At 37.7% G+C, this 25024-nt stretch overlaps 1 protein-coding gene across 3 annotated transcripts in view; it reads left to right on the top strand.

Annotated features, from left to right (window-relative positions):
* LOC125235409 (apoptosis-stimulating of p53 protein 2) overlaps nt 1-25024 on the top strand; it is a 629684-nt gene that overhangs the window by 132177 nt on the left and 472483 nt on the right. Inside the window, exon 1 of one of the 3 annotated variants that reach the window (XM_048141964.1) lies at nt 366-716. The exons of the other annotated variants lie outside the window; for them this stretch is intronic. The gene's annotated coding sequence lies outside the window, so the exon portion shown is untranslated. Of the gene's footprint in view, nt 1-365; nt 717-25024 lie in introns of those variants that run through there. 3 annotated transcript variants of the gene reach the window in all.

The raw sequence follows: 25024 nt of genomic DNA, 5'->3' as shown, positions 1-25024 counted from the left end.
AACATTCATGAACTGATAAATAGGTACTAAACGAAATAGGCACGTTATCAATATACTACAATCAAGTAAACGCATACAAGTAAAAAAAACTCGCAACATTGCACGCACATACGCTCAAAATATTCACCTGTTGCTATACGTCTGTATTGAGAGGCTTCGCTGGTCCGGCGCAGGTTTTGAGTTCTCCCACTCCGCACGACGGACTCACGTTCGCGCGCCATCTCTGTCTTAAGCATAGTGATCGTAGGTGATAGCGATACGCAAGTGTGTCTGTAGCACCACGTAGTCGGTAAGGTAGTAAAACTGCTTTACCGACAGATCAACTGGATCAACGGTCTTTCGTGGTTCATAGCGGATCCAACTTAGTTTCAACTTAACGTCGCGTCGCTGAGTGCGTATTGAGCGATTTTTCGCTAGTTTTGTTTAAGTAATGTGTTCACACGTTGATTTTTGAATTAGGATATGTTGTAGTTGCGATCAGTGACAGTGTTTTTGAGTGAGTTTGACGTTTGAGGAAGTTTGCTAACACAGCCTTCATCTCGGTGAATGCTGGCTTAAATCTCGCCAGGTACCTCAGTTCGTTGTAAGTGGCTGTGCAAAGTTTAAATTTGAATTTGTGTCGGATGACCAAAGGTGGTTCTTGGGTGTAGTGCGACTGTGTTGTGAATAAGTGCCACTGAATAAGGATTGGGACATTCATTTCAGGATCACACAGGGTATGTAGCTGTCAAAATATACACTTAATACGTTTTAAATGCACTAATCTTAAGGAATTTCTATCTTAATGTGGGTCAATAATTAAGACCCTGGCTGAAAATAAATTATTTGTAACAGTCTGTCAAAAAAAAAACATTGATCGAAGTAGTACTAGGTTGGGTTGGTCCTAGAAAGCTATGCAGGTTTTTGTATTTACACTATCCTTCCGTTCTAAATAACTAGTTAGGGTTTAAAAATTTAGAATGGAGTACTGTTGTAATTACAGGACGAGTGGCTTACTCTAATACCTACCTAGCTGCCTACTTTTCCATAGCTTGCCCTGGCTAAATCTGCCAAACTCTGTTTTTATTATTTTTTATTTTGCTGTCCTGGATTCCAGCCCCAGCTAAATTCCGTAGAACAAAAGCGTGTGGCAAGGTATGATGTCTTGATGGCGATATCCAGCAAACATTTTACACCATTTTGTTGATAAACATGAAATACATGTCATACACAAAGAGAAACTGACCAAGGCCTCCCATGTGTCCCTAGCTATGCCCTCCAAGTGTAGCTATTGTTGGTAGCTAAATCGTGCACAAATAATTTGAAACCCGTACTATTTTTCTATATTTTCGCCGACTGTACATAAACAGGAAATCATAACTCCACGGAGTTTAGAATTTCAAATGAGCATAGGTATCTGTCACTAAATAAAGTTGGCGATGGACGAAGTGAAAGGAAACGACTGGTTATGAAAATTAAGATAAAGTCGGCTTCGACACCTCGGTTGTAAATAAAAATAGTTATAGGTTATAAAATGGTTAGGAGGTATTAATGGACACCGTATTTTGATGTGTTAAAGGTGTTTTTGGAACGATGGTCTATATTAACTTATTGGGTCTCTTGACTCCGCTGTGTCAACGTTTTTATACAAAATAATTGGAATAGTGTGGTTTTATTACAGAAATGGTACCAAGTACTAACATTTTAAAATAAACGTCTAACTATAAATATACGCAAGTACATTCTACAGTAATTTTACATGAACATGACAGGTACTGTATATAAAATTGTACTATCATAAGCGCACCATTCGATCCGAGAGGTTAATTTAGATTTGGACCTGTTTCTTCTTCTCAGTCGTTCCCCCATGGCTAAGGATCGTGACCAACAGTGATTTCTCTCCACTTGACGCGGTCTAGGGCCATATGGACTGCCATCTGCATGGAACCACAAGCTTTCTTCAGCCAGCCCACCTTATCGGTATTCCACCCCTGGAGCGTCGGCCTTCGACTTTGCCGAAGCATGATGTTGGAGAGTGTGCTGGTTCAACGCTTGATATGCCCGAAGAAACGGACCTATGTAAACACTTGTGTTTAAAATTGTAGATCCTTAACCACTTTCATACCGGTATTGGCAGGAACCTAGCCAAAAAAAAAAAACTGATGAATTTCGAGCTGAATACGAACCGACACCGACCTGAAAGAAAGCCGCATTTCGCAAAATTCTGTACCAAAACAAATGACAATCACAACTATTTCTAATAATCGTCGCTCTCTTGAGAAACAAAAGTCTTTAGACACACCTAGATGTTGTAACATTAAGCTGAGTGTTCACGTGCGACGGTAGCGAACGTCCTTATAAAGAACATCAACGCGTTGCATACGTAAATATTAGGGGCCTATTAAGGGCCTTGCTCCATTATTATGCTACTCATAAGTCTGCAATGAGCCTTGTAGGTATACTGTTAATTTATATAATTACACTTGTCTATTGATTGTGCAATTAGTAATAAACAGTTGGATCTTAAGGCCAAGGCCTAAAATATCGTGAGCAGCAAAATCATTAAAAACTTAAGTACATAGTACTTAATCAACCTTCAACTTTATATCGAATAATAGTTAAATATAAAGGTATAATCAGTATGAAACTTCAACTAGACCCCGTAATTATCAGTCAAAGGAGTGAAGTGAGTAGTATATTACCAAAAATGACACAATATATGATACCTACTGTTTTACTTTATAAAATAGTACAATTTTATGATAAACATTAACTTGAAGTCGACACTAAACTTTCTATTAAAACTTCAACCTAAAAGGATTTTTTACATTTAGTTTAGTTTATATTGTTTGTAACACAATGATACAGTATTAATTCAACTTACGGTTAATTTTCTCGGTTACCTTTACGTATTGTACGTAAATCCAAACATATCGATTTCATGTATGTTAAACGCCCTTCACTGAAATCAAATTTCGATAGAAGTGTTTTTTTAGACCATGTTTAAAAAATTCATAAAAAATAAGTATTATTTTTTTTCAAAATAGGGCTCTTACGAATAAGATTGAAGATTAAAGAACCGATGGTCATTGGTCTTATAATTCTATATGTGCTATCTGTAGTGCAAATTTAGGAGTTTCAACTTGTCAAAAATTTATAAAAACCGTGTGGAGCCCCTTAAACACTAAACTCATTGTCTACGGAACAGAAACACATTCGCAGATAAAGATCTTAAACACTTCCTTAAGTGGAACCAATCTCGCCCGCATTCAAACACTCGTTGGTTTTTGTTCTTTTGAGAAGTTTTTACTTGAGGGCGATCCCGTTATCGTTTTAGGATTGAAGTTTCGTAGAATAGGTCGTTAAAGATCCTAAAGGATCCTTATACACATACAGTAATGGTATTGCGAACTGAATGGCAACTTATATTGACGCCGTGTGTACTTAGCCTAAAAACATCGGGCAGTATCAAACCATGAAGTAAAAACTTGAATTTATGTTTTCAATTGTGTGATAATACAATAATAGATAATATTTGAAAAGGTCAAGTCAAGACATAGTTTTACAACCCAAAGTGTGAGGCTACTAAAGTTTGGGCATCAATTTAACGTGTGTACCTATTATATTTTTAGTAGTAGACACTTCTCACGCTGAATGTGGATGTTTTTCTTATGTCAAACCTACTGAGCCAATCTTGGTGAATGAAGCGTCCAACAATTTGTTGTATGTACTGACTTTATGGATGTAACCTTGTTATTATCCATGGTAGTTCATATACAGTTTTTCGTATGGAAGTACAAACGGATATTTTGATTATTCACACAACACATATCACTTTAATTAAAACCGAAATAAATTACACATATGAAAGAAAAAATTACCAAGGCCTCTGGTGCCTTGCTGGTGCAAGGCCTTGGTCATTTTTTCTTTCATATGTGTAATTTATTTCGGTTTTAATTTATGTATGTAGTGGTGTGACTACTTTCAGATAACACAAGTTAAAATATTTTCAATAGATTATAATTTAACTTGGGTTAATTAGAATTAAGTAACATATCAGTTCAGTATTGAAACAAATTGAATTTGTCTCATGATTTTTCTAACGCCGCCAACCTACTTCACAAACACGTTCCGTGGACACCTTGCACACAAGTCTCAACGCTCTAAGCAAATAACAGTATTTGTTTCGATGAAAATCTCAATAAATCGAAACTTGAAAGCACTTGGAGCCAAGAGGTGACTCTGCGCATTCCTTGGATGCCTCCATTTCGGCTTGAAGGGGGAACGAAATGCTTGCATTTGCCGGTGATTGTTGGAAATTGTTTGTGATACCGACGGACGTGACATAGTTAAGAAATTCTATGAAGTAGTACTACTAGTAATTTGTATCCTATCAGCCCACTTTAGAACCCTGTCTTATTGACTTGACATTGTGCTTTATTTGCTACAGAAGTCACTTTGACGTTTACTGTGGAAAGGTTCTACAGTAAGTCTAGGATTCACATTAGTTGACCGTACTCATTAGATGACAAGAGTCGCTAACCTTAAGGACAAGATTTGCTTGTACTTTTAAAGCTCGGCCAGACATGCGCGTTTTGAGAGCGTAGGCGGAACGTTAGCGGTGCGCTGGACGGACACTGGCGTTGCGCCCTGCGGACGCCGGCGGGAACTAACGAGCCGGATTGCGAGCGGAATGCGCGCATTCAAGGCACATTCCGCTCCGCTAACGCTACGCTATCAAAACGCTTTGCGTGGCGGAGGCTTTAATTAAACGAACAACCGTCAATAGCGTCTTTATGACAATAAATCGACCAAATGGGACGTTTTGCCGGCCCGGCCGCGGATGCAACATTAAAATTTATTAAGAAATTTCATTACTATGCTTATCTCTCTATGCACTTTCATAAAACGAACAGGTTTATCTAGGTACTTAATATAGCAATACTAGGTAAGTATGTTAATAGAAAAATAGATGTCTTGCTTAGATATCGCTACTTCTACCTGCAACTCCTTTACACAAGAATTCACTGCAATAGTAACTTTAAAATCGATAAATTGAATGTCAAAAGATCTATCAACGAAAATTTGGTTTGGGCTAGCTTATTATTCGAATCGTCATTACTCATGTATTCGCAAAAGCGTTGCCTATAATTATAAAAGTAAGCGGCTGTGTGCCTGTTTGCCACCGTTCTAGGTGTTATTAAGACGAGTGGACGACATTCAAACGTCGTCCCTATTTTTCTACCAACCAGCACTACCATGTCTACCAACTAGGAGTCGCAACCGCCTGTTGTCCCGGATTTGTAAGTTTACATTTTTGACACATTTATGTTTTGAAGTATGTTGCGATGTGGCTAAGACGTATCGTTTGCCAAATCTAACGATTAATTTCGATTTGGTTGAATCAAATAGGCCCTATGTACAAGGAGGCGCTTAAACTAATATACGATTTCTGTCAACTTACTGAAATTTTATTTGAATCGAAGGGACAGCCTCTGCCCTAGCACTAGATTAAAAATAAAAATGAATGATAAATGACATAATAAGTCAATCCTGCGTGATAAATTATATCGTAAAATACTCACTAACGAAGATCCGCAAAAATGTAACATGTGTTAGATTATGTTTAAAGTAAGCGAAATATTGTTTTTAAGTATTTGATTTTTTTAAATATTATTACAGGATTTTATTTAAAATTTCATTAGGTTGCGCGAGTTTAAGTTTTGTGGACGCTGTCATGTGTCAAAAAGAGGGTCTTACAGCTCTGGGACAATACCAACTAAAGATACACACGCGAAAAATAAGCGTGATTAAATAATTTACACATAATATCCGTCGGTCATTCACCTTCCGTTGTCCGCGTGATAATTATAAGGACATCACTAGTCGAACGTCCCCTTCACTAGCATCGCTGTCAAAAATGGCGGCAGACGGACTCAGAGCGTCACTTGAAGATAGCTTGTCATTGAACTTGTATTTTGAGATTCCGTTTAATAAACTGTATAATTAATAGTGGTATCCTGGTGTTTTTACTCTAACAGTTTCAGAAGCGCGATATTAAGAGGCCTTATTCCTAAAGACGAGCGTTTTTTGCAAAATAGAACCTTTTTCATTCAAAATTATAAAGAAACTATAAATGATTATTAAAAAAATGATAATGTTCCTGAAAGTACATATCTTAAGCTAGAAAGTCCATTGGTACTACTTTAAAATATGTCTTTTTATACTTCCGAAAAATCAGTTTTTTCGGAAGACGTTTTCAAATTTCGTAGTGGGATAGCTCGTTTAGAATCGTGATTGTGCTGTTAAAAATGTTATTTGGGGTAATAAATGATCACAATCCTATTTGTTATATCCTGTACGAGTTAGCTAATACTTTGACATTTTAAGATTTACTTGAAATGGTGGATAAATAACCTTCCGTATCCTCCCCATTTTTTCTATAAAAAGAGGTTTACATTATGTATTTTTCCTGCGATTCCTGCATTTTTTGTAACTCTTAAATAATATTATCCTAAACTAGAACTTCTTTTTGACCTATAAGAAAAAAATCATACATATAAGACATACCTTTCTGTCGATAGATATGTTTTTAAAACACCTAAAATTCGAATAAAAGACACTGTGCTAACGCGAGCCCGCTCACTCTGCGCCGAGCGCTCGAAGACAACGGACCTGCGTTTGATCGTCCGGCGCACCTAGCTTTCGTAAGCAGCTCGATAGTTCCGAGAAGTGCCGTAAACTGCGACTAAACAAATCTTGATCCTTTTTACACCTTATGCAATTTTAGCATTCGACATGCTTTTCATATGATTTTGGATTTTAAGTTATACGTGAAGTTTGTTGAGAGTTTGAATTATTATTATATTTTGGGACCAGGATGAGGTTCTGGTTCTCATGATGATGGAGTCAGGCAGGAGATGTTCAACAGAACTGCTATTCTACTTATCATAACTCCACCATGTTTGGGCTCATTAGATTTGGGCTGATGAGCACCATCGATCTAGATGAGGTCCAAGGTCTCATGATGGAGTCAGGAAGTGGTCAACAGAACTGCTATTCTCCTCATCATAACCCCATCATGTTCGGGCTCATTAGATTTGGGCTGACGAGCACCATCGAACTAGATGAGGTCCAAGGTCTCATGATGGAGTCAGGAGGTGGTCAACAGAACTGCTATTCTCCTCATCATAACCCCATCATGTTTGGGCTCATTAGATTTGGGCTGACGAGCACCATCGAACTAGATGAGGTCCAGGGTCTCATGATGGAGTCAGGAGGTGGTCAACAGAACTGCTATTCTCCTCATCATAACCCCATCATGTTTGGGCTCATTAGATTTGGGCTGACGAGCACCACCGAACTAGATGAGGTCCAAGGTCTTATGACGGGGTCAGGAGGTGGCCAACAGAACTGCTATTCTCCTCATCATAACCCCATCATGTTCGGGCTCATTAGATTTGGGCTGACGAGCACCATCGAACTAGATGAGGTCCAAGGTCTCATGATGGAGTCAGGAGGTGGTCAACAGAACTGCTATTCTCCTCACCATAACCCCATCATGTTTGGGCTCATTAGATTTGGGCTGACGAGCACCATCGAACTAGATTAGGTCCAGGGTTTCATGATGGAGTCAGGAGGTGGCCAACAGAACTGCTATTCTCTTCATCATAATCCTATCATGTTCGGGCTCATTAGATTTGGGCTGACGAGCACCATCGAACTAGACGCGGTCCAAGTTCTCATGATGGAGTCAGGAGGTGGTCAACAGAACTGCTATTCTCCTCATCATAACCCCATCATGTTTGGGCTCATTATAAATATGTGGAAGGTCGTTAATAATAATAAATGTTTTATTAGGGTACCCCTACATGTAAAGAGGGGGCAGATATTTTTTTTCATTTCAACCCCAACGTGTGATATATTGTTAGATAGGTATTTAACCTCTCGTATGCTTAGGAGCAGATCTGCTCCATATTGTTTCAACTTTAACATGTAGTTATTATGACTAATATATTAATGACAATTTTTTGACAGACGCATACGAAAGGTTAAAAATGAATTAGGTTTTACTAAGATCGATTTTTGATAATTTTCATATTTTCGGAAATAATCGCTATAACTTTTGAACCATATGTTTAAAAATATGAAAAAATCACAAAAGTAGAACTTTACAAAGACTTTCTTTGAAAATTTGTTTTGAACTTTATAGGTTAGTTTTTGAGAAAAATACGGAAAACTACGGAACCCTACACTGAGCGTGGCCCGACACGCTTTTGGCCGGTTTTTATTTTATTTTAATACTTTTCTGTGCTATTCATACATAGCCACCCTAGGGGATTCAGTATTGACAGCTTCTTTTTTTTTTTCTGCATATATTTGTTTCCGCTTTTAAGTTTATTGTAAATAAGACTGCTTGCACTTACATTGAGATTATAATTACATAATGCTATTAAATTAAATCTAATGAAGCGTTGTTTTATTTCCTAAATCTCAAAACCCTTTAAATCGAATATGTATAGTAATGAGCAAAAATTTTACCGCAGGCTTTCCAAACCGACGATGCTTGATCAGCTACTTTTAGAACGAACATGTACACCGTGTCCAATAAGTCCGAATACTCACATTTTACCTCAGTTCTAAAGATATAGGGATCACAGGCCATCAAATTCTTATTTAAACTGAAGAGTATATCCTTTTAATAAAATACAAGCACAAAGTTCATGAAATTTCCGAAGTGTCTAAGAAAAACAAAGAGGTAAAGTGCCAACAAAATACTTGCTCGGCACGCAGGTGACGAGTTATTTTTTATAAGCAGAATCTGTATGTGATAAAACAGACGCCACGTGTCCAAAATAAACTATTATGGGTACCGAGGATAGATAACGTTCCGGGCAACTAGAAAAATGTGCCTAGGTTCCAGAGCTCACCATCGGCCCAGGTGTGGGATGCAGTATGTAAGCGAGGTAAACTACCTTCAGTACTTACAGATAAAAGCGTTAAAATCAACGTTTTTTTTCTTTAAAACCAAGGTTTTGGAGACAAAAATGCCTTAAAGTTAAAAAGGATGCTTGGGAATGAGTATCATGTGTCCCAACAAGACGCACCTCCAGCACATTCGGCAAATGGTATTCTAGCGTAGTTTCAGACTAATTTGGCAGTCTTTTATCCGAAACATGAGTGGCCACCCAGGCCTCCAGGTTTAGGCGTATTAGACTACTTTGAATGGTCATACATGCTTTGAAGACTAAATTTTTATAAAATCATAAACCTAGATCATTTCAAAAAGATTATTGAGAGTATTTGGGATGAAATGTGAAGAAAACGGTGCGTGCCGCGTGTGATCCGTTTGAGAAGCGTTTGAGGCTGGTAAACAAGTTAATGCTGGAGTTATTCCAAAACATTTGTTGTGAATGTAGTAAATAAGAGTGCCATTCATAAAATATAATAATAATGTAGTAACTATTTGTTCATTTTGTTTTATTGGCTATTTGTGCTGTATTCAAACTTATTGGACACGGTCACGGACTTATTGGACATATTTTGATTTTCACCCTTTAAAATGTTTCTAAGACGCAACGTTTTGCAAATTTGGTCACGTCATGCACAGTTAAACTGTGGAATGAATTGTCGCCAGCGGTATTTCCGGACCAATGCGACCATCAAACCTTCAAGAAAAGAGCGTACATCCATCTTAAAGGCCGGCAACGCACCTCCAACACTTCTGGTGCTTCTGGTGTCCATGGGCGGCAGTGATCGCTTACCATCAGGCAGCCTATCTGCTCGTTTGCCTCCTATCCCATAAAAAAACGTTTAATATTTTTTAAGAAAAAAAAAACCGCCGCGTTTCGGGTTGTGGTGAAAGCTACTTGCGAATGTTGGATAATGTAGAAATGTGTAGGTATTTTTTAAAACTGCTTTTAATGCTTTAATTATTTGATGGCAACACAAATCAATATACGTATAACGCTAAGGTTTGAGGAGTTTCTCAATTCCTCATGAATCCGATTATAAGAAATCGAAGCTTGACAAACTTTGACTTGAAAACTCAATAATTATGCTTAACAAACATAACTAAATAAATGTCACTGTTCTGAACTTAAATGCATGCTTTTCTTACAAAAATACCAAAGTCACTATGAGTGTGCCGTTCAGATTTGAGGAGTTCGGTTCTGACCATCATCAGCAGTTCCACTGCACCAAATGTCACTGTTCCGGACGTAAATGCATGCTGTTCTTATAAAAATACCAAAGTCACTATAAGCGTGCCGTTCAGATTTGAAGAGTTTGGTTCTGAGTGTTCTGACCATCATCAGCAGTTCCACTGCACCAAATATCACTGTTCTGGACTGGACGTAAGTGCATGATGTTCTTATAAGAATACCAAAGTCACTATAAGTGTTCCGTTCAGATTTGAGAAGATCGGTTCTGATCTGACCATCATCAGCAGTTCCACTGCACCAAATGTCACTGTTCTGGACGAAAGTGCATGCTGTTCTTATAAAAATAGCAAAGTAACTATAAGCGTGCCGTTCAGATTTGAGAAGTTCCGTTCTGGCCATCATCAACAGTTCCACTGCACCAAATGTCACTGTTCCGTACCTAAATGCATGCTGTTCCTTTAAAAACACAAAAATCACCATACGTATGCCTTTCAGATTCGAGGAGTTCCCTCGATTACTCCAGGATCCCATCATCAGAACTGGGTTCTGAGAAAAATGGGACCAATCTGTATTCATATACATTCAATTTTTTTTTAATCGGTCCAGTAACAACGGAGATATCGAGGAACAAACATAAAAAAATGAAAACAATAAATAAACATACAGACGAATTGAGAACCTCGCCTCAAATCTCTCAGATTTTAAGCGACGGTTAAAAAGTGACACATCATGAGCAGTTCCAATGCACCAAATGTCACTGTTCTGGACGTAAGTGCATGCTGTTCTTATAAAAATATGAAAGTCAGTATAACTGTGATAATTTCCGAAAATATTAATATTATCAAAAAACGATCTTAGTAAACCCTTATTCATTTTTAAATACCTATCCAAAAATATATCAGACGTTGGGGTTGGAATGAAAAAAAAAATCAGCCCCCATTTTACACTTTACACTAATAAAACATTTTTTCCATTTTTCATTTTTGCACTTTGTTGACGTGATTGATATACATATTGTTACTAAATTTCAGCTTTCTAGTGCTTACGGTTACTGAGATTATCCGCGGACGGACGGACGGACGGACGGACGGACGGACGGATGGACAGACAGACATGGCGAAACTATAAGAGTTCCTAGTTGACTACGGAACCCTAAAAAACAGAAATCACTATTAAACTATTCCCTAATTTCAAGTTCCTAACTAAAATTTTCCTAATAAAAAAAAACAAATTGATCCCGCTACAAACTTTCACCCCCTTTTTCCCTCTACTAGGGTTGTAAATTTTCATAATCGATTCTTATCTCTTCGAAATTTTGTTAATACAATCTATACAAATTTTGACTTTCTAGCTTTCGTAGTTTCGGCTCAGCGGTGTTGGCTGTTGAATCAATCAATTAGGAAACCTGAATTTATATATGTACATGTAGACTAATACTATACTTTTACTACATTCATATACCTTATTTACTACTACCATACCATGAATATGAAATTAAATAAAGAGTCCCCATATAAAATTGAAAATTATGTTATTAGCAATTTAATTCAAAACTATCAAGATTATTCGTGTCTGCGTTGAAACGCGCGTTGAGTTGCCGGTGCTCGCGTACCGAGCGCCAACGCCATCTATCGATGGCCGTTTCGTGAAATTGATGAGCGCTCTAAGGAGTAAGGGGTCTTAAGTTACCCATATACGCCCGTACTATGAAATTTGTCCGAAATTGACAATGTCATCATTCTCGCGCCGCGCTCGTAACCATTCATTGTCATCCAACAGTATTTAATTAACACCAGTCGATCTGATTCGACGAGTAAAGACACTAGCACCATATACTACAGTTAAAAGTCTAAGGCAAAGGCTTTGATCAAATACCTGTCCGTAATTGTGCCAACAAAGAGAGTGCATGCCTAGTGTGCTGGCGTGTCTTGTGTTTTCTTTCAGCTTATTCATTGCAGTTTACGAGATATTCACACTTTGGAGTAATAATTGATCATAATGAGTGTGAAATCGGAAGTAAAAGTGATCCAAACACAGTGTTCTGGGGCTGAAGTGATCAACATCCACTATTAGCCAATAGTGTGTTGTTTCTTTCTTTCAGATCAAATTATGTACATGTTGAAGAAGTACTAATACTTGCTCCCAAAGTGTATCACAATAAGTATCACAGTAACCCATGGACTGTGAGATATGAACCACATCCAAGTTGTCATTCACAAAAATGCTCCGGGCAAAGAATATTATTAGTATAATATGTGTAGAGGGGCCGCAGTAATGAATAATCATTAGCTCACTTGTGTGTTGTGTTTTTGTGCTTCCAGATGAGTTTCAGATTCATAATACATATTGTACTTGGGATATATTGACAATTGTCACGGTGTCACAGTGAAACAGAGTATAAGATACAAGTACTTAGATCTAAATTACACCTAAATGATTCCTTATAACAGGTGACTTTATGAGTTTTATGATCTACAAAGAGAGATGATCATTATCTTGCCCTATTTGTCATATTAAATATAAGTTTGTCCGGAATGACATGGAATAAGGTATTTATCCTACTCAATAATATTGTACCATTGCATCTGGCTTATGTAAGTATACTGACAGTAAATACATTTTAAATTCACTACAGGTTGGTATAAAGGGATGAGTAAATAAGCATAAGAAAACTTTGACAACTGTCTTGTCTTGTTTGTGTTTTGTTATAAGTTCACTAACACTTCTCCGGGGACTGTATTTTGAAATCTGTCTTAGTGACATTCTTATGCATATAAACTCTGTATGATCTTGCATTTTTCTAAATGAGGAAACATGTTGCTATATTACATGGCACAAATTCATCAAAAATGTTGATAAAATAATAATAATATTTTGATGAGGTTAATTATGCATCTTGTTAAAACCATAATGTGTGTTAAAATTAAGGGCATAGCACTGAAGTATAGTGTATTGTTGATGCTGTTTTGTTTATAATAATGCTGGTTTAGCATTGCAAACATTTTTGACAAGAAATGTAATCAATGTAATCATGTTCTAAATTGAACCAAAGACAAATATATTACCTAGACAGACATTTGGAACATTTATTATCATGACATAGTCCAGTGTCCATTTAATGCATTATCAGTGATATAATTTGTTCCTTAATTACATTCCTTTCCAGATTAATTTATTGATTACAGTAGTTGCCTGCCGGTAACCTGGTGAATATTGACCATAAGTTGAAAATACTTGCATTGGTAAGGCATGATTCCAGAAGTTCCTGAGGTTAAATCTTGCTAAAAGCTGGAAACACCAAACTGGATATCTATTGAACTATTTATGACACTGGTAAAATTTGTCATAGCTAATGGTAAGAGATTTTGATATTTATAGACCCGATGGACTTTAACGGTCTACATGCTATACTTGTCTGTTACAACAAATCAGTTTGATTTGGAATTGGGCTTGAAACATGCCAATCAGTTAAGTTTTTAAAAGATGTGCAATAATCTGAGGTAAATAACTTAATTGGAGCTTCTAATAATTTTAACCACTTCACTGCGAAGGAATGTTTCCGAACCGAAGCATGACAAACAGGTTACCGTTTGAAGTTGACAAGTATTGTCTACTTTTAATATGTTCTGTTCCTTGAAATATAAAAATAACTGTACACTTCTATTGCTTTTTGATTTCACAAGAATATATATATTTTACATGTTTTGTGACTTTTGCAAGAATCGAAAATAATGATATTTTGTTATAAAAACTCAATCACCTGTACTAAGTATTCTTGCATATGCATAGTATTAACACAACTAACAAAATTATGTAGTTGTGCAGGTGGCAGCTATATGGATAATGTTGTGCTTTAAATTGCACATATACCTACAGCTGGAGCACCTCTCTAGTGTGTCTGGCAAGCTTGATGGTTTAATTATTAAGCTTATGCACCATGCCTGATGATGATATATAAATACCTTTGTCAAGATACATAAAAGTAACAATGATAGATAAAATATTACATTATTTGAATGTAGTGAAACCTCGATAAGTCAAGCCAAGTGCCATATGATTATTCTTTTTTTTTTTTTTTTTTTTTTTTAAATCTTTATTGAAAAAAAGGGTTTTTTCACAAATGAAAATGTCACCCTTATTGTGACATAGCAAAACATGTAAACTCTTAATTTCTACGCTTAATACCTATATTTACCACTTCATACAAATTTATTGCCTTTTCCGATTGTGGGTAGGCCAAAATTGTGTTAACCTCACCTATATTATATAAATCACATCCATATTTCTGCATGAAATGGATCCTCTCAGCCTCGTTTCGGACACATTCCGCCAATATATGGAGCACATCCTCTTTTAACCCACATTCAGTACAGTTTGGTGACTGGTTCTTACCCATCATAAATCCGAAACTATTTAGCGGTATGTGTCCGGACCGAAGCCTGAGAGCAGTAACGACATCTGATCTAGCCATATTTAAACCTACAAACCAAGGTATACGCAGCAAATTTGGCTGTATAGTTCGGTACCAGATACCTTTGCTTAGTGACCTTTCGTTAAAATACTCTTTCCACATATCAAAGCACTTTTGTTTGACTCCATACAAAAGATCACCATGACATGGTAACCACCTAGTAACAAGCCCGTCCGTAACCGCCTGTTTAGCGAGTCGATCTGCCTCCTCATTACCCTGTATTCCAATATGTGACGGTACCCACTGTAAAACTATTATTATTTTATTTGCTTGCAATTTACGAATTGACCTTAATATACTATAGGCTATCGGTGCGCCTCGATACTTCGAGGTGCATCGAGCCAAGTGTTGTAAACCGCTTCTTGAGTCTGTAAATACTACGAAGCTGCCCGTTTCGAACGACTCAATATAAGAGAGGGCTTCTGCGATTGCCAGCAATTCAACATTCATAGATGACGTCTTGACCTTAAGCTGCAATTTAATACTACTATTTGTCTGAGGATCCAATACGGCCAGACCAGAGTCACACTTATCCCTAGAACCATCTGTATATATGTGATAATAATTTGAATAGGTCGTTTTAATAAAGTCAATACATGTTTTTTTCAAACTAACGCGGTTACATTGACGTTTAGGTATATTTATGTTAGGAATATCAAACTTTAAAATCTCGGTTAAATCTATATCGCTGACCCACGTATTTAAGGAAAACATCTCTAATTGTTTAGTTGAATACATAACTTTCGATTTAAGATGCTCGTGTGTTTTGACTAACAGTGGTTTCTTTTTCCGTCTCCATAACCGGTTTTCAGTTCTTACAGTTAGGTTGTCTAGAGTATTCATGTTTTCAGCATGATCAAAAGACCTCGATTTGAGCCAGTATTTACCTGCCAAATAGAATCTACGAATATAAAGCGGTGGGAGGTGAAGCTCATATTCCATAACATGTATTGCCGTACTTTTTATGAATCCGCCTATTGTGCGCATGCACTGGTTCTGTAATTTATCTAACATACTCAAACTTTTTTTAGTACTAGTATCATATAAAAAGCTAGCATAGTCTACTCTGCTACGGATAGATGCGATATAAAGTCTCCTTAAATAGGTCTGGTGCATGCCCCACCCGGGGCCAGCTAAGATCTTGAAGACATTTAAAAAGCGGAAAGCGTTTTCTACGATAACTTTTATGTGTTTGTTCCACTTTAAGTTGCGGTCTAGCCACATGCCCAAATATTTAACGCAATCTACTGTGTCCAGTGGTATATCCTCTATTTTAAGGCAAACCTGATCCCTCAAGAACCCTCTCCTAAATACGCAAACTTTACTTTTAGATGCTGAAATGTCTAATCCTATGGATGACAATAACCCAGAAAATATATTAAGCACGATTTGCAGTTTTTGTATGCTGTCCCCTAATTTCTTACCCGTAACAAATATAACAAAGTCATCTGCGTACTGTGATATGTGCACATCTTCGTAATTTTTGACGGTCTTACATATGTTTATGGTTGCCAAATTAAAAAGAAAAGGTGACATAGGGTCCCCTTGTGCTAAGCCTTGGCTGGTACTTCTACATATAACCGATCTGTCATCTATAAATACATTTAAATTTCTGTGTTTCAAGAAATTCCAAATATAGCGACATATTTTTGAACCAATTCCAATTCTATCCATTACACCCACCAGGAAATGCACATCAACATTATTATATGCGCTATTCACATCTACAAAGCATGCTATAGTATGCTGATTATCCGCAAAACCAGTTTGAATTTTTGACACTAAGTATGTTAAATTATCTAATGTTGATCTACATTTCCTAAAACCGGTGGTAGATGGCGATAAGAGATTTTTTCTTTCCACATGCCATTCCATGCGATTCATAATAATAATATGAAACAATTTACACAAGCAGGATATCATCGATATAGGTCGTAAAGATTCCGAATGCGGCTTAGGTATAGGTATGACATTAATATCTCGCCATTGTAGTGGTACAAAACCGGTATTGAGAAAAACATTGAACATATTTAAAAGAATGCGCTTCGCGTTATCGGGTAAGTTTTTTATCATTGAATACGAGATATTATCTAGCCCCGGTGAAGTGTCTTTATGGCGAATATTTTTTTCTAACTCCTGTTTTGTAATAGGGCGTTCTAAATGTAAATTACAAGAATTAAAATTTAAGTCTTCTCTGCTGACGTAATCCGGTGTTAAACTGTTTAAAAGCTCTTGCGCTCGTTCTTGGTCCACATAGGTATGACGGTTCTTACATCCTTTAAACCACCTCATTTTTTGCCACATATCAGCTTGTGTAATATTTTCATTAAGAGACGAACAAAAATTTTGCCATGATGTGTCTTTCGCTTTTCGAATTAATTTTTGGGATTCCTGTACTCTGCGTTTATAAACCTCTAGATTGTTAGGGGTTGGATTTCTTCTAAATTGTGAAAGTGCTAACCGCCTCATTGCTACTGATTTCGACAGGGCCGTATTCCAATAAGGTTTAGGTGAAAACTTGCTGCTAGGATTGCTACAAATTTTAATATATGGAATATGTACGTCTGCTGACATACATATATATTGTATAAAGCTATCATACGTAGCTTGCAAATTATCCGTTACTTTAAAACCATCAAACATGTTAGATAATAAACTTGTGTAAGAACCCCAATCCGCTGCTTTAAAGTTCCTATGTCTTAAAATAGGGTCTCCTGTGAAGTTATCCCCAGAAATTGCAGAAGTTTTAATCATAAAATGATCGCTACCCAAACTTTCATTTAAAATTTTCCAATCAAAGTACAATGCAATATCCGACGATACGAAAGTGACATCTGGTGACGACTGCTGTAAAATACCGTTGACTATCCGCATACGAGTACACTCACCGTTATTAAGAGACACAAATCCATTACTATTTGAACTATCTAACAGCTGGGATCCCCTTTGGTCAATTTTGTACGACCAGTTAGTGTGGTGACCATTGAAGTCACCCATAATTAAAGTTTTCTTTTTAAGTTTTGAGAATAGGACTTCCCAATCGTTATGACTTGTTTTAACTGAAGACGGGCAGTACACTGATAGACACTGATATTACATATATGCACGCCGGATTGAGAACCGAGTTGTGTTTTGTCTTATTAGTCTCAGATTAAGAACTGAGTTGTCATTACATATATGCACGCCGGATTGAGAACCGAGTTGTGTTTTGTCTTATTAGTCTCAGATTAAGAACTGAGTTGTCATTACATATATGCACGCCGGATTGAGAACCGAGTTGTGTTTTGTCTTATTAGTCTCAGATTAAGAACTGAGTTGTCATTACATATATGCACGCCGGATTAAGAACCGAGTTGTGTTTTGTCTTATTAGTCTCAGATTAAGAACTGAGTTGTCATTACATATATGCACGCCGGATTGAGAACCGAGTTGTGTTTTGTCTTATTAGTCTCAGATTAAGAACTGAGTTGTCATTACATATATGCACGCCGGATTAAGAACCGAGTTGTGTTTTGTCTTATTGGTCTCAGATTAAGAACTGAGTTGTCATTACATATATGCACACCGGATTGAGAACCGAGTTGTGTTTTGTCTTATTAGTCTCAGATTAAGAACTGAGTTGTCATTACATATATGCACGCCGGATTAAGAACCGAGTTGTGTTTTGTCTTATTACTCTCAGATTAAGAACTGAGTTGTCATTACATATATGCACGCCGGATTAAGAACCGAGTTGTGTTTTGTCTTATTACTCTCAGATTAAGAACTGAGTTGTCATTACATATATGCACGCCGGATTAAGAACCGAGTTGTGTTTTGTCTTATTAGTCTCAGATTAAGAACTGAGTTGTCATTACATATATGCACGCCGGATTAAGAACCGAGTGGTGTTTTGTGCTATTACTCTCAAATTAGGAACCGAGTTGCCATTGCATATATACACGCCGGATTAAGAACCGAGTTGTGTTGCCTATACATGATGTTAATAATATATTCTGTTCACAGGGTTTCCTGATAAGCACATTGTACCTGAATCTTGTGGTATCCACGGTAGTGTAACTAATGTGATATCCACAAGTAAAAATGAAGTGATTTCCGTCACTTAAAGTGTGAATCATAATTATAATGATTACTTTAATGTCTGCTATACATTTGTTACTTTGATTATTGTTTCTTAAGTAGTTCTGTTTATGCAATGTTGGTCTTTGGAGACGGGCCATCATGTGTTATATAGACTATCCTTGCGAGGTTAGTTCTGTTTCTGGTATTTGTGATGCAGGTCTTTGGAGACGGACCATCATGTGTTATATAGACTATCCTTGCGAGGTTAGTTCTGTTCTGGTATTTGTGGTGCAGGTCTTTGGAGACGGGCCATCATGTGTTATATAGACTATCCTTGCGAGGTTAGTTCTGTTCTGGTATTTGTGGTGCAGGTCTTTGGAGACGGGCCATCATGTGTTATATAGACTATCCTTGCGAGGTTAGTTCTGTTCTGGTATTTGTGGTGCAGGTCTTTGGAGACGGGCCATCATGTGTTATATAGACTATCCTTGCGAGGTTAGTTCTGTTCTGGTATTTGTGGTGCAGGTCTTTGGAGACGGGCCATCATGTGTTATATAGACTATCCTTGCGAGGTTAGTTCTGTTTCTGGTATTTGTGATGCAGGTCTTTGGAGACGGACCATCATGTGTTATATAGACTATCCTTGCGAGGTTAGTTCTGTTCTGGTATTTGTGATGCAGGTCTTTGGAGACGGACCATCATGTGTTATATAGACTATCCTTGCGAGGTTAGTTCTGTTCTGTTATTTGTGATGTAGGTCTTACAGACGCCATCATGTGCTATATAGTCTATCCTTAAGAGGATTGTTCTGTTTCTGTTATTTGTGATGTAGGTCTTCACAGACGCCATCATATGTTATATAGACTACCCTTACGAGGCTAGTTCTGTTCTGTTATCTGTGATGTAGGTCTTACAGACGCCATCATGTGTTATATAGACTATCCTTAAGAGGATTGGTCTGCTTCTGTTATTTGTGATGTAGGTCTTACAGACGCCATCATGTGCTATATAGTCTATCCTTAAGAGGATTGTTCTGTTTCTGTTATTTGTGATGTAGGTCTTCACAGACGCCATCATATGTTATATAGACTACCCTTACGAGGCTAGTTCTGTTCTGTTATCTGTGATGTAGGTCTTACAGACGCCATCATGTGTTATATAGACTATCCTTAAGAGGATTGGTCTGCTTCTGTTATTTGTGATGTAGGTCTTACAGACGCCATCATGTGCTATATAGTCTATCCTTAAGAGGATTGTTCTGCTTCTGTTATTTGTGATGAAGGTCTTCAGAGATGCCGTCATGTGTTATATAGTCCTTAAGAGGTATATCCTTAAGAGGTTAGCTTGAGACCTTGTTTGTCAAAAGCATGTTTTATGACCTTAAAGAGTTGTGATCTCAAGGTTACCTTGAAAGGGTTGCTTGCACTAATACTTTCCAGAGGTTGCTGGTGGAATTACGGTTTCCAATAGAGTGCATGCTACAGGCTGCGCGACAACCTTGTCATGAAGGGCCAACGTCTGCGGTCGTTGCGCCGCCAGCCTCGAAAGCAGCCGTATCACCGTGGCTTGCGTATGAAGCTTTGATATGGTAATGTTTGTTGTCTTATAGCAAAATTGGTGGCTAGTACACATTTGATTATTACCTTTTATTAATTTTATCATGTTGATAGATAAATAATTAGCAGTTGTTAAAGGTCCTGCCAAGGAGCAGCCATGTATTCTGCTTAATATATTTTCATAAAAAAAGATTACATGACAATATTTTCTAATATCTTCATTGTCATTGTTTATTACTAAATTATTTTACGGCTATGTAAGCCGGATCTGTATTTGAGAGCATCGACTATGCCAATTGTACATTAATTTCTCGTAACCTTATCATGTTACTTGAACGACAGTTGTGTTGTACTGATTCTATCACCTACTGGCTTAGTTCCAAGGAAAAATTATCACGTTCTCGTTACATTAAGGAACTTAGTATTTCCCATGTATGTTACAGAGCTTTTTAATAAGAGCTTTCTTGCTAATTGCTGTGTTAGAAGGCGGCTATGCTCACACATGGGGTGTGTCATGTTCACCTCTCACGAGTTTGATGTACGCGTTGTTGCGCGTGCGGGGAACTTCACAGCCTACAGTGACGGAGCCAACTGTGAGTTTGTTCCATGTATTTGCTATTTTAACAACGCCAATCATCATTGTTATATTTAGCGGTTAGTTTGGAATGCACCGCTCACGTAAGGTCTTACTTAGAACATAATACTTGCCTGAAATGAAATGTATTGATGGGTAAAGATATTTACAAGCAAATATTGGGTGGTGCTTTGTACACCGGTAATTACCTGCCCGCCGCTATATGTCATATATTTTACATAATTAATTTGACTAATATATAGTATCGATCATGGCGGTAAAACATGTAGTTTTCGTACCATTGGCACCTTAATAGTTTTAAAGCCTTACTGGCCGTGGAATTGTTAAAAAAAAAATGATCTGACTTACTTGTACTAGGCTAGTCTGGTCATGCAATCTTGAGTTAGTTATGTCATACTCTGATTCGACTATAAAATGAGACAAATTACATATCTTGGTGTAAGTTAGCCTTAAACTACACCGGCCGTTTCCAACGGTACTCGAGTTAATCACTTCAAAGGACCAGGGCCTGAGTGTATAGCTGGAGTATACAAAGTTCTTGTTCACTCCGCAGAAAAGAAAAGAACAAATGAACAGATGAAGTCTACCGACATCAGTTGGAGGCGCAGCCTGCTTCGGCTGTGTTGACTGCGGCAGTCATCAGTAGCAGCATGGATAGCAGAGACCTTCGGGACGAAAGGTCAAGGTCAGAATGGTCGAGTATAAGGACATCACTAGTCGAACGTCCCCTTCACTAGCATCGCTGTCAAAAATGGCGGCAGACGGACTCAGAGCGTCACTTGAAGATAGCTTGTCATTGAACTTGTATTTTGAGATTCCGTTTAATAAACTGTATAATTAATAGTGGTATCCTGGTGTTTTTACTCTAACATAATATTGAGATATTATATACGATACGCTAAATGTGAATGTACCTAACTGTTAATTTTACGATTTACACTTGCAATCAACACCGTTGATGTTCGCATCGATAATTTACCTGTTATAAATTAATCATTCGGTACTAAAAATTCTTTCAAAAACAAAAACAGATTTAACTGACCTTAATAAGTACTTACTTTGATGACAAATACCGCACACCTCCAATAAAGATACAGATACAAAACATAAAACCGTTTTAAGGCATCTTTAAACTCATCGTCACGTACCATCATTTGTCTTTTTTTTCCTTTTTATTGCTAAGATCTTAAGGCGTCTCCAGCTGAGCGATACGAGCAACTATTTTCTATAAAAACAGATATGTTTAGGATGCAACATAGTATCTTAAACAGACAGGACAGGTGTACATTCTTAAATATTATCTAAATTGCAATGATGATTGTTCCAGGGTTTCTAGCTAATTATATAGGTATAAAATAAAAATAAAATCTTGGTACACACCGGCAAACGAAGTGCATATCTTATTCTCAGGTCATGTGTTAAGAGCTAAGTGGCAATAATTTAGGAGTGAACGCTGAATTCTTAGCGGAACCTCCAGTTCTATTCTAATTGTGCCTATAACCAGAGTCACTCCGGTGCCATTATAGGACTATAAGGTGCTGTTACACGGGCAAAACAATTGCCAGCAATTCACATACCATTGCCTCGTTTGCTCCATAGTTCGGTGCGTATTGAACAAACGCGGCAATGGTATGTGAATTGCTGGCAATTGTTTTGCCCGTGTAACAGCACCGCAACTATAGGGTCTTTTGCTAATTAGTATTCTACGACAACACGATACGCATTATTTTAGAGAAGGCATTATTTTACTTGAAAATAAAATAGAATATTACATCGCGACTCGTAAATAAGTGAATTTATCTCGCGCGCCCAATGATGTGTCAAAATGGACTTCGTGGAACTGCAATTTTTAGCGAAGCGTGAAGTACGATCAATCGATCAAGTTGCATCCCAGGCCCCGTAGCGGAATGGCATTTCTGCAACGCGAAACGAAAACGAAACGCCGCGAAAGGTAGTCTGGCTCGTCGCGCCAATAGGCAAAGGCCATAAAGATAGATATCTACGAGCGTTTCGTTTAGTGAGCGTTTGTGCCATTCGGCTACGTACCCTGTATTATATGCTACAGTGCTACTACTACCCATCTTTGCCATTACAATCTTTTCTATAGATGTCAGTGGAAACCTAGACACAACTGAAATGAGTGGGCGCCAACTGAAATGAAGTGCCAATGATCTTAGGATTGCGTAGTTAATAATATCCAGGCCATATAACAATGGTTTGCTCGTGATCTCGTCAGCACTCTCCTGATATGAACACGTCTAGTGGTTTCATTCCATTTGTTTCCCAAGTCTGACAGGTGACGAAGAGTAATTGAACCTTTAAATGGCTGGGCTAGTAGAATTGCATTAAATTGTTCGATTGTTACTATTGTGTGTGACTGTGTGTGTGGTTATAGATCTAGAAAATAGCAATGTGCATAATGTATGATCTGCATTTGGCTGGGTAACTAAATGGTTAATGCGAGCACAGTCTTTTAATTTTCATTGTTTAGTTATGTAAAATTAATGTCTTCAAATTTATTATTGCGACAGGTAATAAAATATGCCTTTAAAAATACATTTTCAGTTACTAATGATACAAACGCGAAATAAAATGCCTCTATCACAGGTAAAATTAAATTTAGCGCGTAACAAACTTAAACCCTGCGGACGAACATGCTACTTTACTTTATTTATGGAGATTGACCCCCGCGGCGGCGAAAAAATACATGAATAAAATGAATAATCCCACGTACTTCAAATATTGGAGTAATTTCAGTGGGACTTTGTGAGTTTTTGAACTTGTGACATTTAAACCCTCTTCTAGCCTAGTCGGTATTGACCCTTCGTCATCATCATCATATCAGCCCTTTATCGCCCACTGCTGAGCATAGGCCTCTCTTCTAGTATGCCACTTCTCCCAGTCCTGGGCTAGTCTCATCCAGTTGTGACCCGCAATTTTTCGGATGTCGACCCAACGAGCCAACGGATGCCAGGCACTTCTTACATTTGTTAGCGGCCACCATCCGTGACCCTTGGTAATGTGCACAAGCAGAACGTTTCATGTTTTAATCGTGATCAAAGCAGTTAGACATTTAATCATTAGGTATATCGTCGCCTAGTACCCAGATTATAACCCACAAGAGGTCGATTCGTGTAAGTTTGTATTGTACTATAATAGGTGTTTGGAAATAGGTGCATTACAAAGGGGTACTTGGTACACTTTAAGTGCGATACGTTTTCATGGAAAATTCCAGCAGTCCTCACTCCTTTTTTTTTATATTATAAATGGGCTTACTCTTGGCCACAGACTAGCCAAAGGCAAAGACGTGGCCTACGACGGAGTGAGCTCGCCCAGAAGATGCCTGTTCACTCTTAATTTGAAGGTTGCCGCATCCTCATCTAAGATAAGGCTTAAGGACTGTTCAGGCATCCAAGGCCCTAAGAATTAGTCTTGCATCCATCAGCAACAACATTAGCCTCCAATAACCAAACCACAAAAAATAAATTGTGAAAATACCCTGAAATAGTGAACCGATTTCCATCAAACATGGCTAAGAACACTCCACTAATTCAGCTTTCAAACAAAAAAACTATATCTAAATCAGTTCAACTGTTCGGGAGCTAAGATGTCACAGACAGACACACACCGACAGACAAATAGAGTAAACAGACAGAAAGACACGTCAAACTTATAATTATAACACCTCGTCGTTTTTGCGTCGAGGGTTATAAACGGCTAAAAACAAACGAAAATTTTGAAAATCACTTTCGCCTCTTAATTCCCAAATTTCGATGGCGTTCACACGAGACGGCGGGCGGGCCCCGTGGAATCTCGTGAAAGTTGGCCGCGTGGATCAAGTGTGGAACTGGTTTGGTCAATCGGCAAGTGTATGCCGCGAGCTAGGAAGCTGGGACCTTTTTTCTCCCATACTTTTTACTATACATGTATTACTGCTTAACATCGTTACTCTGAGTCATACGTCGCTGCTAGAGATTGATACTCACGTGTGGTAGGTACCACACGTGAGTATCAATCTCTAGCAGCGACTTGAAGGTTAATGTAATTTTTAAGCACGAGGGTTTATATATTTAGGTATTTAAACGTCATTGTTATCGCACAACACACAAAAAGTAGAAATGGCGAACTTAATGCCAAAATAGTTTCGCTGTGTTTTCGCTTTTGTTGCATGCTACCGAACGTGTGCCCGTTTGATGTC

Source organism: Leguminivora glycinivorella, chromosome 17 (assembly GCF_023078275.1).
Source record: "Leguminivora glycinivorella isolate SPB_JAAS2020 chromosome 17, LegGlyc_1.1, whole genome shotgun sequence".
In the NCBI taxonomy this organism is placed as follows: domain Eukaryota; kingdom Metazoa; phylum Arthropoda; class Insecta; order Lepidoptera; family Tortricidae; genus Leguminivora; species Leguminivora glycinivorella.
Note: the sequence above shows the minus strand (reverse complement) of the source record. Positions and strands in the feature narration are given on the sequence as shown.